Source organism: Benincasa hispida, chromosome 2, assembly GCF_009727055.1.
Source record: "Benincasa hispida cultivar B227 chromosome 2, ASM972705v1, whole genome shotgun sequence".
Classification (NCBI taxonomy): domain Eukaryota; kingdom Viridiplantae; phylum Streptophyta; class Magnoliopsida; order Cucurbitales; family Cucurbitaceae; genus Benincasa; species Benincasa hispida.
Window position 1 is genome coordinate 8698552 of NC_052350.1, and position 14910 is coordinate 8713461.

Here is a 14910-nt window from a genome sequence, read left to right on the forward strand (position 1 = left end):
TGTGCGCGCTAGCCAGTGTGTGGGCTATGAGGACTATACGTTGGCCAGAAGCCTATGCAATGAAAAGTTGTGATATGCACCAGAACATGCGCTGATTGGGTAGGTGGTGTGCAGCAAGGGAAGATATGGGCGATGACATGGTCGAGTGATGGCATGAGTGGCTGACTAGGCGATGACAAGAGCGTGATACTAGGCAATGGTACTGTAGGCTAGGAAAGTCAAGATGATAACCATGAGCAAGGCATTGGGCCTAGGCTAGCAATGCCCTTAAGGCATGCGGCCAAAGGAGTGTGCGATGGTGCAAGCGATGGCCTTGAGACATTCGTCCAAGAGGTTGTGTAATGGCAAGGCTGATAAGCTAGCATTGATCAATGTTGATGTCATGTAGTTATGCGTTGATAATTATGGTGACATAATTAGCTTAACCACCATTTTAAGTGGCCAGCTGTCGTGATCAGATATATTAATCCCACTTAGGGATGAGGTGGCAGCTTAATAGTTAAAGTAAAGCATGTAAACTCGAGTATAAAAGAAACGTTGACTTCAAATGCACGATTTGAGCAATCTACTGATGCTATTAAGGTGATTTTAAAGCCATCTGAAAGCCTGGTGAGCCTTGATAAGTTAGGGTTGCCAAAAGGAAACTCCAAAGGAATTGAGCTGGAAATCGAAGAAATTGCAAGAAGGTTGAGTTATCGGATGAATTTGGGCCAGTGATGAAGATTTAAAGTTTCTGGCCAAACCACGAGGAATTTTGAGTTCAAATTTTAAGCTAAGTATGTTAAGAAAATTTTGAGCATGTTTGTAGAAGAAACATTTCTATGAAAAGGCCTGAAAAATGAGTTATTTGAATTATAAGTTGAATTTGGAAATTTCAAACAAGCAGATAGCTCAAGTTTAACGTGCGTGCAAGGGCAGAAGTGAGCGCCAACGTGCCTTGTGCTTAGCATGGGGTTGTGTATGTGAGCGTGGAAGGCTTGGACGCATAAAGGTAGGGTTATGCGATGAGTTGTGGTCATTGGGCACCTAATCATGCGATGAGCACATGTGTCATGGGCGATGGTAGTGTGTGATTGCCGCATAGCCAAGGTTAAAAACCTAAAGAAATTACTAAGTGTTCAATGCATAGTAAGGTAGTTGTTGAAAGGTAAGACTAATGTGTTAAGGAAAATGTGAGCTTAATTATGTAAATTAGTTTCAAAAGGGAGACCATTGCTAGTAACTAAAGTGAGTTGTTATGTTCACAGGGTTGACACCAATAGGAGAAGCTTATCAACCTTAGGAGGATTACCCAAAGTTGTGAGTGATAAATCTAAAAAGTTTTCTAAGTATTTTAGTAACTCATGCTTGCTTAATTATAAGAATGTTTTCCAAGCAAACCAAGTTTTAGGAGCTATTATCGCATGTTAGTTTAAAGGAATGTTTATAAAGCGTGTTTAAATATTTATGTGTTTATGTACATAGAGCATACGTTAGAAGTTTATAAAGATGTGAAAGCTCTTGTTCATGTTACTATGCTTTCAAATATACATGTTTTAAAGAGTAAGACTTATGATGAGCATGATAAACCCAATACTAAAGGACTCTAAGAAGGTATCTAGGCCATAGTACCTAAGGTATGACGATATTTAATTATTACCGCGTGCACATAGGTAGATTTGACGTCAAGGGATTGAGAAAAAGGGTTCTCTTGACTGAGGTTGAGGTTGAGGGATTGAGCAAAAGGGTTTTCTCTCAACTTAAAATCAGTTTAGCTATGTTTTCAGATATGATATGATTAAAGGTTTTAAGCACATGTTTGTTTAGCAAGTTTTCTGATTTCAATATTCATTTTTCTAGCTTTCAGTTTTAAAGTATGAGAACTATGTTATTATTATGTCACTCACTGGGCTAGTAGCTCACCCCATTTTTCTTAAATGTTTTCTTTTCCCTAGGTAGCGGTCAATTTCTCAGAAGATAATTCTACTACTGCTCTGCCACTTAAAGACTCAAACTTGGGAAACATTAGGTGTTTGTTGTGGAAATATGTGTACATATGTTTTGTTCATACAAGGACTAGTTTAGTGAGTTGAGGCCCACAGGATCTTCTATATACATGTCATGTATATGAAATCTTGTTGATGTAAGTCTGATGAATGTTGGTTACATCAGTAAATATATGTTTGTATAATTTAAGGTATCTAAAATAGGTTAAGCAAGTTAGTAGGTAATAAGTGCCAACAAAAAGATTGGTAACTGCTGCCGTCACATTTCCTTTCAGATTAAGAGTGGGAAAAGGTGTGACAGAATCTATATACTTAATTTAGTCTGGGATATTGTAAATCAACCTGATGAGGTAAAACCTATAAGTTGCAAATGAATCTACAAGAGGAAAAGGGGTATAGATGGTAATGTGCAGACCTTTAAGGCTAGGTTGGTGGCAAAAAGGTTATACCCAGGTTGAGGGAGTTGACTATAGGGAGACTTTCTCACCTGTTGCCATGCTAAAGTCTACCTGGATACTCCTGTCAATTACCGCACATTATGACTATGAGATTTGGCAAAAGGACGTCAATATTGCCTTTCTGAATGGCAATTGTGAGAAGACCATCTATATGCAACAACGAAAGGGATTCATAACTATCTACATGCAATAACGAGAGGGATTCGATCTTGGAATATAAGGTTTGATACTGGGATTGAATCTTATGCCTTTGATTATAATGTTGATGAGCCTTGTGTCTACAAGAAAATCATCAACAGTTCAGTAGCATTCTTAGTGTTGTACATAGATGATATCTTACTCATTAAGAATGATGTAGGTCTACTGACTAACATAAAATAGTGATTGGTGGCCCAATTTCAAATGAAAGATTTGGGAGAGACACAATTTGTTCTGGGCATTCAGATATTTAGGGATCGTAAGAACAAATCACTAGCATGATCTCAGGTATCGTACATTAACAAGATGCTTGTCAAGTATTCGATGCAAAACTCTAAAAGAGGCTTACTACCTTTTAGGCATGGAGTTTTCTTGTCTAAGGAATAGTGTCCTAAGACACCTCAAGAAGTCGATGAAATGAGACGGATCTTCTATACATCGGCTGTTGGCAGTCTGATGTATGTAATATTGTGTACTAGACCTGACATTTGCTATGTAGTGAGGATAGTCAGTAGATATCAGTCGAATCTAGGATTAAATCACTGGACAATTGTTAAAACCATCCTCAAGTATCTTAGGAGAACGAGGAACTACATGCTTGTATATGGGTCTACGGAGTTGATCCTTACAAGATACACTAACTCTGATTTTTAAACTAATGGGGATTTTAAGGAACCCACTTCAGGATCAGTGTTTACTCTTAATAGAGGAGTTGTAGTCTGAAGGTACACCAAGCAAGAGTGCATCGCTGACTCCACCATGGAGAAAAAAATATGTAACAACTTATAAAGTTGCCAAGGAGGTTGTATGACTCAAGAAATTCTTGACTAATCTGGAAGTTGTTCAAGGCATGTGAAAGCCCATTACTCTTTATTGTGATAATAACGGTGTTGTGGATAATTCCTAGGAGCCCAGGACCCACAGGCGTAGAAAGCATATAAAGCGCAAATATCACCTGATTCGGGAGATTGTGCATCGAGAGGACGTGATCGTCACGAAGATCGCTTCAGAGCAATATGTTGTTAATCTATATATAAAGGCCCTCACAGTTAAGGTGTTTAAGGGTCACTTAGAGAGTTTGGGTCTACAAGACAAGCCGCATATAGTCTAGGACAAGTGGGGGATTTTACTTGGCACATATTGTATGCCCTAGTTTCGTGTTTTTTTTTTCTTTTGTACTATTGTACTTGATTTCACTTTTGTTATGTACACCTCACTAGTTTTAAGACGAGTGGGAGATTGTTGGGGTTGATGTCCTAAATCTCATGGTCTTGTAGTCTGTAATTGTATTGTACAAATATTTTATTTGTCTAATAAAATAAAAGGTATTTTATTCAACATTTAGTTGCATTAACCCACAAAAACCAATAAACTTAGATTCAAGGTTATCTTCTATAACTTAAATATGTATATGGAGACATGTAGGTGGATCATATTTAAGTGATAACTTAAACAGTCTGTAATAGATAGATAAGGTTGGACACCTTGTCCTAGTCACATTACAAATACGACCCGCTTTGTAGTTATTAAAATTGTTGTAAAGTGCTACAAATGATCTAATCTTGATCATTCATGTGGAGACATGTGAGTAGGGGTATTCTATACAAAGAGTTTGTATAAGATCAGACCTCGAAATGAATAGATTCTCTATATAACACCATTGCCAGAAGAGACTTACATTTCACCAAAATGACCATATGTGACTTGATCTGAATCCTCTTGTGAACTTCTGCCTATAAAGGCGGTCCTTTGATTTGCATGGGTGAGAATGACTAATTTCGCTGACTTAATATCCTTACCATTTTGGGGATTCGTCTGATTGGAGAGTTGGGAACATAGTTTCACAAGAAGGAATTCACTCCTTTCTTACTGTTAGGGTAAGTAGAGAAATTGCTCCCTTAAGGACTTATTCTTGGGCTTGAACAATGTGGTGTCACACCCTCTTCTGGTCCATGAAGAGTTCATTTATAGTTGAACTATGACTAATTGTTCATTAGAGGGATCAATGGTACTTAAGAAGTTAGATGTAACTACATAGGCAAAATGGTAATTTTGGCTGATTGATACTATTAATTGGTTATATCCAATGGATGCAAAAATATATTTGTAGTACGAAGAGTGCAATTGTTAGTCTTTAGTGAAGTGGCCGATTGTTAATGAAAGTTGATTAATTTAATCAAAGAGTTTAATTAATTAATCAAGTACCATTGGATCTTCAATCTATAGGTCCATAAGGTCCCCTCGCTAGCTTAATTGAGATTAATGAGAATCAAATTATTTTTTATTAATTTGAATTGTTCAAATTAATTGAACAGAATTAATTATATAACATATAACTAATAAAATGTATGTGATACATTATAATATAAAATTAATTATATAATATACTAATTAGTAAAGTTTTATTTGAGAGAAATAGATACTTAGATATGAAATATTAATTATATGAATGTGATTCATATAACTACTATAGGTTAAAATTAGTATGAATCATATTCATATTAAATACTATAGGTTAAATGAGAGAATAATGAACTATAGGTTATATTATATGTGATATAATATAAACTATAGGTTATGTGTTATATTAAATATAATATGTGGTTTATATATTTATATATGTGATTCCCCCTCCCCTTCCTGCCCCTTTATTCTCTCGTTTTTTTACGTAGTGGGGGTGGAAGAGAAATTGGAGATACTTTATCTTCTTCAGTATTCTCTAACACAACGTATCACAGAACTCCCAAAATCTTTGTGCAAAATAAATCTGGAACAATAATCTCTCCCTCCCCCCTCCAAAGTTAATACACTGAAGCCTAAACCACTCTAAGTTGATTCTTTACCCCTCAAGAATAACAGGGAAATCATTGTGGTAGTGTCCAGTTCATTGGAGTTTCGTTGTTGTGTACTTGGTTGTTCTTGAGACCGAGAGAATAGAACATTTTATTCATGATTGGAGAGGATTCACAAGAAGAATTGGTCTTCAAGGGTGAGTACTACAAAAATTTTCACATTTCCCCACGCAAAAAAACGTCAGACAAAGTATTGAAAACATTGGGATAGGTTATGCCAACGCATTTTTTTACATCGGCATAATCGTCGTCGTATCCATGTCGGGAGAAGTTCCTCCCGACGAAAACTATTTTCGTCGGCATAAATACCATTTTTGGCAACACAATTGTTTGCGTAGGCATATGTGTTTTCCCAACAAAATATAATTTGCGTCGGGAAAAACATAGTCCTAAACAACAAAAATTCGGTTCAATAGACAGATTTCTGCCAACGTTTATTTGCGTCAGCATAAGTTGTTTATAATTTTATATATTTTTTATAACAATTAAATAACCAATTTTTTATTTCATTAATACCTAATTATGCACATACAAAAATTAATCTTCAAACAAATCAATTGGGGATAAATATAACAAAAGTAAGCTTATATATTTAAAAATAAGACTAATATTCAATTCAAGCTATAAAATTCTACGAATAAAAACTGTGTATACAATTAAATTTGAGCTTTTCTAACTTCTTACAAATCTCCTATACAAAAAAAAAAATTAATCTTCCCTAAGCTAAAATACCCTAATTCAAAATAAGTGAGATACTAAACCAAACTAAGTAACCATCTCACAAAATCTTCTCACAATCTCCAAAAAAAATCATCTTTAAGAATTTACACGAATAATCTAAAATAGGAAAAACAAATATTTTTAAAGATTTCTTAAAATCAACAAAGAAAAATGCACAAAAAGAACTTAACAATCATATAAAGACTTAAACAAAATATTTAAAATGATTATGAGGAATGATCTCTCTCTTAAGTTACAAACATGTCATCAATGTTCATAATTAAATCATGAACACCACAAACAACCATTTTACTCTCTAAAAAGTGATTAAAATGGTTATAATTAAGACATGAACCCTCCCCCACGTTACGGGCATGTTGTAAATGTACTTAAACAAATAGATAAACACCCTTTAAATTTTCACAACTATCGGATCCCTACAAATAAGCCAAGAACTTATTCCTTTAAAGTCCACAACTAGGCTTCAAGATAATCTAAAATACAATTACAACATACACATCCCCTCCCCTCCCAAGCTACGAACGTGTCCTAGTTCCACCTAAACGTAATTTAAACCACAAAGTAGCAATAAATGCATAGAAAGTGTTGAAATGAATCTCTCCCACCTAAATCTACCTAAATTTATTTCAAGGTTAAACCCATCGTTCGATAGTCTTATAAACATATAACCCAACTCTTGGATCCCTACAAATAAATCTAAGAACAAAGTTCCTTTAAAGTACACTATTAGGCTTTTAGATAATCTAAAAAACAATTACAACATATACATCCACAACTAACGGATCCCTACAAATAAGCCAAGGACTTGTTCCTTTAAAGTCCACAATTAGGCTTCAAGATAATCTAAAACACAATTACAAAATATACATCCCTCCTCCCCTCCCAAGCTACGAACGTGTCCTAGTTCCACCTAAATGTCATTTAAACCACAAAGTATCAACAAATGCATAGAAAGCGTCGAAGTGAATCTCTCCCCTCTAAATCCACCTAAATTTATTTCAAGGCTAAACCCGTCATTCGATAGTCCTAAAAGCATATAACTCAACTCTCGGATCCCTACAAATAAATCCAAGAACATAGTTTTTTTAAAGTACAAAATTAGGCTTTTAGATAATATAAAAAAATTACAACATATACTTCCCTCCCCCCTCCTCCTAATCTACAAATGTGTCCTAGTTCCACCTAAATGTCATTAAACCTACAAAGTAGCAAAAGAGTAGACTAAACACACATTATTTAAAGTTGGCTATCATAATTGTAGGATAGCCACAAAAAAAAAAAAAAAAAACAAATGAAGTTCCTAAATCCACTAAAACGCTCCTATTTGAGGTGACGACTATAACTACAGGATAGCCACAAACAACCAAATTAAGTTTCTAAATCCACTAACCAAGAACTGAAAGTTGTCATAACATACCTAATTGTTCGAAAGTCCATCGTCTGTAATTCAATAAACAAATTTATTATTTACATTCAATGGGAAATGAATAAAACAATAATGAATTTGCATCATACCATACAAATTCATTTTTCAATTGAAGAAAGGATTTCGACCCACAATAATGATTGAAATTGAAACATTCTATACTCTTCTTGTTCTTCTCCCTTTTTTCCTACATAGATTATAATTTAGGGTATTACAATTGGTAGAATTTTTAGAAATAATAACCAAGTGTATAACATCATTTTAAAAAAATTGCAAATATAGACAAGTCTATCAGTGATAAACTTCTATCGTTGATAAACTCCCAAGTCTATCAGCAATAGACTTCTATTGTTGATAGACTCTTACCAGTGATATGGTCTATCACTGATAGACTCCTACCAATAATATGGTCTATTACGGGTAGACTATTTAAATTTGACCATATTTGCAATTTTATTTACATTATATTATATCTGCTAATACTTGGGGTCTAATATCTCTATTTGCAACTACCCTTATAATTTATTAGTACAACCAATTTATGTAAACAATAAGTACAACAAACACATAAAATTTATCAATTCCATGAATTGTGTAACTCCATCAATGCACTCTCTTGAAAATCTATCTCTAAACTTAATCCAATCCTTATTCATTGTTGAACCAAATGAATAAAGTGTGAAATTTAACACTAGCAAGTAAAAAGTGTAAAATTTAGTTAATTAAATATCCTTAGCAATTTCATTTTAAAACTTAAAGCATATTATATCCATAAAAAGGAAAGATTAAACTTTAATATTAACAAATGAATCTCATATACAAAATCAAAACCAAAATACACAAGTAATTCATCCTTCATTATATCCATCCATACAAACCAAATATAGAATAACAATTTCATTCATAAACAAATGAATATCCTAACTCCAATCTGAAACTAATACTTAAATCCATCTTAAAAGAAAGAGAGAGAAAAAAAACAAAACAACTACAAGCTTATTTTAAATGGATTTATTCATCAATTTTATTAAAAACAAAATTTCGTCGGGAAAAGAATAGTGTGGGTTTTTTTAATGTCTTTTGTCAACGCATATTTCGTCGGGATATGTTCAAATTTTTGTCAGCATAATTTTTTTTTTTAAAAAAAATGTCCATGTTGTTATATTTTGGCTGACGTATTGAATTTTTGTCGAGATAAATACGTATATACCAATGAAAATTGATGCGTCGAAAAAAAATATCGGAATAGGTAAAAATTCTTGTAGTGAATGAAAATTGGGATACTCATCCTTTCCGCTGTGAGTATTGACCTACTCTTTCATGGACACCGGACACAACCGATCCATTTGGTCTTGAATTTTCAAAAAGAAAAAAATAAATTATACACATGAATAAATAAATAAAGATCCAATTATACACTTGTCTAAATTTTCGTATTTTATACAAAATATATTTAGACAAAATTTGAGACTTATACCAATAGTTACTAAAATGGTGTTTTAACCCTAAGGGTGTTTTAGTCTTTTTCTCAGTATTTACTGTCTGGGTTTCTCTCTGTTTGATTATTTATACATGTCATTTGTTAAGTACTGTGTATCAGAAAAATTAAAAGAATAAAAATTCTCCTATCGTGGTTTTTCTCTCTGATCTAGGGTTTCCACATAAATCTGTATGTTTCTTTTCTTCTTCTTTTTTCCAACATGGTATTAGAACATGGCGATGAAGCCATGGCCGTCATTGATGAGAATAAACCAGAGACTTCAGCAGAAACCACCATTGGAACAAAGGGATCCATGAACGCTGAAGTTGCTGCAGCCATAAGAGAAGCCGTTGAGCATTATTTTCACGCCGCTATGCCTCAACTCCTAAAATCTATGTCTGATCCAACCTCCAGCCAGACCCGACCTGATCCTCCAATTTGTAACCAGTGAACTACCATTGCAGACCCGACCATCAGAACTCTCAGACCAAATCGGCACACGGATTCGAGCTTATCTGGATTTTCTACCTCAGATCCGAGTGACCCATCTGGAATTCGACAACCTTATGGTTTTTCTGCTTCAAACCCATCTGCCTCAGACCCGATCGACACACATCTGCCTCAGACCTGAACCAACCTCCAACAAAACCCATCTACCTCAGACCCAATCGACACCCAGCGATTGACTCACGGTCCGACTGACCTCCACCAGATCCTGCCTCAGAACTCCCTGATGCATGAAAATCCTTCACCCTCGAGATATTTTGCTCAGGCCGACACCACCGTTCGTGACTGGCGGTATACAGTCAATCTCCAGCCCTCATTTTCAGGTCAGTAGCAAGCCCTAGCGTATGTTCCAGATCGCCCGTGGATGACCCAAGTCACTTAGCCGGTCCAGCCGAACCAACTGGTTCAACCAAACCGGGTCCAACCGAATCCGGTCCAGACGAACCAGTATGGTCAGTCAGTTCCCAGCCCTTCTTTTGGTCCGTCCTCGAGCCCAAATGAAGCTATTTTTTCGGGGATTTATGGGCAAAACCAATCTATGGCACATTCTAGTGGAACTGTTGGTTTTGAACAGCAGTTGGCCTACTTACAGCAGCAAATATCAGCCCTTAGATCCACGACAAATCCTACAACTGGTTTTCATCCACATTCAGACTTCTCTTTATGCTCAGAAACACCGGTAAATGCTTACTCTAATTTACCTTTTGCAAATATTATGTCTAGTTCTATGGGGAACTCTACAAGAATGTCTATTGGTGAGAAACTTAACGGTGAGAATTACTTTTCTTGGTCCCAATCGGTACGAATGGTCCTCGAGGGACGTCACAAGTTTGGGTATCTAACTGGAGAAATACCAAAACCAAACCTCGGTGATCCCTAAGAACGTATATGGAAAGGAGAGAACTCTCTCCTTCGCTCAATTCTGATAAAAAGCATGGAACCCCAGATCGGAAAGCCACTTCTGTACTCAGCCTCCGCTCGGGATATTTGGGAAGCTGTCAAGAAGCTCTATTCACAGAGGTAAAATGCCTCACGTCTTTATACCTTGAGGAAACATATTCATGAGTGCAAACAAGGTACTTTTGACGTAACATCTTATTTCAATAGATTGTCCCTGTTATGGCAAGAAACGGATTTGTGTCGTGAGGTCGTGTGGAATTGTCCTGTTGACGGAGTTCAGTACTCAAAGATTGAGGAGGTGAACCGGGTGTATGATTTTCTAGCTGGCTTAAACCCTAAATTTGATGGTGTTCGAAGTCGAATTTTGGGACAGAGACCAATATCGTCTCTAATGGAAGTATGCTTAGAGGTCAGATTATAAGAGGAAAGAACTAGAGCTATGAGTGGCATTAGCAACAACCACTTAGATTCTGTTGCGTTTGGAGCCAAATTCTCTGCGCCCAGAGAGCGACAACACAAACGGAAATCCCCACCCATTTATAGCATGTAAGAAACATAGATGGCACACCAAAGATCAATGCTGGAAGTTACATGGTCGCCCACCAAATGGCAAACGACAGTCTACAAATGATAAATCAAAAACCGGTCGGGCCCTTGTCAGTGAAACAGGGGATGCTACATCATCAGCCACCAATCAAGTAGAGTCCAACATGGTTGGAACTAGCAATATTGCTCAATCAGGTACTTATCAGTCCTTTAGCTTCTTGGTTGAAGGGGATGAATCGTGGATCCTTGACTCAGGAGCAACGGACCACCTAACTGGATCATCTGATCAATTCCTCTCGTATTATCCAAGTGTAGGAAACGAGAGAATACGAATTGTAGATGGGTCCTTTGATTTCGTTGCTGGAAAAGGTCACTTATCTCCTATTCAAGGGTTGATTTTACAGAATGTCCTGTATGTGCTGAAGATATCTTATAATCTGCTATCTGTCAGTAAAATAACCAGAGATCTGAATTGTAATGTCGTTTTCTCACAGGATAATGTTTTGTTTCAGGACCTGAGCTCGGGGAAGACGATTGGCATTACCCGGCACAGTAGGGGGCTCTACTTCCTCGCGGAGGATACTTCATCTAGGAGTTTATCTAGCACTTGTTTACTCTCTTCTCTTACTATTTCTGAAACTGATTTCCTGTTATGGCATTTTCGTCTTGGACATCCGAATTTTCATTATATGAAGTACTTATTTCCCCATTTATTTCGTAATGTTAATATTTCATCTTTATCTTGCGATGTTTGTATTCGTGCAAAACAACCTGGGGTGTCTTTTACTTCCTAGCCTTATAAATCGTCCCAACCTTTCCACCTGATACATATTGATGTGTGGGGCCCATCAAATATCACAACCGTGTCGGGTAAACGGTGGTTTGTCACCTTCATAGATGATCACACTCGTCTTACATGGGTGTTCCTTCTTACGGATAAATCTGAAGTGACTATAGTCTTTCAGCAATTCTACACCACGGTCGAAACCCAGTTCAATACCAAAATTGCTATCCTTCGGAGTGATAATGGCCGTGAGTTCGTTAATCAGTCCCTCCATGAGTTTTTAAATTCTAAAGGTATCATCCACCAGAACTCCTGTGCCTATACCCCGCAACAAAATGGGGTGGCCGAACGGAAAAATTGTCACCTTATTGAGGTTGCTCGGGCTCTCATGATTCCTGCATTCATAACCTCGTACCTATGGGCCGATGCTGTACTCACTGCAGCCCATCTTATTAATCGAATGCCTTCCCGTGTCCTCAAGTTCCAGACTCCCTTAGCCCATTTCAATGAATCCTTCTCTTCTACCCGGCTTTTCCCAGATGTTCCTCTTCAGGTGTTTGGATGTACGGTGTTTGTTCATAATCATGGTTCCCACAATAAATTCACTCATAGGGCTAAAAAATATGTCTTTGTTGGGTATCCGCTCCATCAACGGGGCTACAAATGTTATCAGCCATCTTCTCGAAAGTACTTTTTCACCATGAATGCTACCTTTCAAGAAGATAAACCTTTTTTTCCTATTAGTCCTCTTCAGGGGGAGACTTCGAGTGAAGAGTCTAACACGTCATCCTCCTATTCCATTCCTGTAGACTTGTTACTTGAACCAATTCTTGACACTAATCCTCTTGGCCCTCCTGACACTAATTCTGGCCCTCCAATTCCGGATAATCTTATCCTTCCTACAAAATAAGTTCCTTGGATAACCTACTATCGGAAGAATCTACGAAAGGAAATAGTTTCCCCTGCTGCTCCACCGGAAAGTGTTCAAGAGTTAGAACCAGAGACAACTCAAGATAACTATATTCTTGATAATAATAACTCTGTTGAAAGTAGTACAGTGAACACTGACAATGCAACAACTCTTGACAAATTTAAGGAGGATGAGAACAATGAATTTCCTCCAGATGATGTTCAGGAGACTGAAAATGTGCAGCAGGTGAATAAAGAGGAAAAAGGTAACAAGAACAGTGAAATTGATGCCACCCTAGACTTACCAATTGCCCTGCAAAAAGGAACAAGGTCCTGCACCAAGTACTCTATGAAAAGCTTCTTATCTTACAGTAGCTTGTCAACAAGATTCAAGGCTTTTACCACTAGCATGGACACCGTGACTATCCCGGGAAATATGTACAAGGCTCTGGAAATTCCTGAATGGCGAGCTGCATTCATGGAAGAAATGCGGGCACTCAAGACCAACAAAACATGGGATCTAGTTGTTCTTCCTAGAGGTCACAAAACCGTCGAGTGCAAATGGGTGTTCAAAGTCAAGTACAAATCTGATGGGACTCTCGACAGATATAAGGCCAGATTAGTCGTGAAAGGGTATACTCAAACATATGGGGTGGATTACTCAGAAACTTTCTTGCCAGTGGCAAAACTCAACACTATTCGGGTTCTTCTCTCTGTTGCTGTAAACCTAGACTGGCCTCTATATCAGTTGGATGTAAAGAATGTGTTTCTAAATGGTGAATTGGAAGAGGAGGTTTATATGACCCCTCCTCCAAGGTTTGAAGAACAGTTTGGGAGTCAGGTGTGCAAGCTAAAGAAGTCTTTGTATGGTCTGAAACAGTCCCCTAGAGCTTGGTTCGATAGGTTTACTACCTTTTGTCAAAACCCAGGGGTACATTCAAGGTCACTCTGATCACACCCTGATCACTAAGAAGTTAGCATCAGGAAAAGTAGCAGTGTTAACCGTATACGTTGACGATATTATTCTGTCAGGGAATGATTCTGTAGAAATTATCAAGCTGAAACAGAAAATGGTAAAGGAGTTTGAAATTAAAGATCTTGGTTTCTTGGGGTACTTCCTAGGCATGGAGGTAGAAAGGTCAAAAGAAGGGATCTTAGTGTCTCAGAGAAAATATACGTTAGACCTTTTACAAGAGACTGGGATGACTGGATGTAAACATGCAGATACTCCAGTTGAGGTCAACAAAAGTCTGGTAAACTCAGCATACGACGTACCAGTGAACAAGGAGAGATATCAACGTCTTGTAGGGAAGCTGATATATCTCTCACATACCAGACCTGATATTTCATATGCGGTGAGTTTGGTAAGCCAGTTTATGCAAGTCCCGTATGGGAGACACATGGAAGCTGTTAACCGAATTATGAGATATCTAAAGTCAACATTGGGAAGGGCTTAATGTTCAGGAAAAATGATAGAAGATGTATAGAAGCCTACACTGACTCGGACTGGGCCGGTTCTACTACTGATCGAAAGTCAACCTCGGGGTATTGTACCTTAGTATGGGGAAACCTCGTTACATGGAGGAGTAAGAAACAGGGTGTTGTGGCTAGAAGTAGTGCCGAAGCTGAATACAAAGTTATATACTTGGGTATCTGTGAGGAAATTTGGTTGAAAAAGATATTAGTAGATCTTCATCAAGAGAGTCGTGACCCGATGAGACTCTACTGTGACAACAAGACTGCTATTAATATTTCCAATAACCCTGTTCAGTATGATAGAACCAAACATGTTGAGATTGGCCGACATTTCATAAAAGAGAAACTTGACAATAGTAGTATTTTTGTTCCCTATATTCCATCCAGTCAACAGATTGCGGATGTTCTGACTAAGGGCTTACCTAGACAGATATTTGACACTTGTATTAGCAAGTTGGGCCTCATTGATATTTATGCCCCAACTTGAGGGGGAGTGTTGAAATGGTGTTTTAGCCGTAAGGGCGTTTTAGTCTTTTTCTCAGTATTTACTGTCTAAGGTTTCTCTCTGTTTGGTTATTTATACCTTCATGTGTTGAGTACTGTGTATCAAAAAAATTAAAAGAATAAAAATTCTCCTATCGTGGTTTT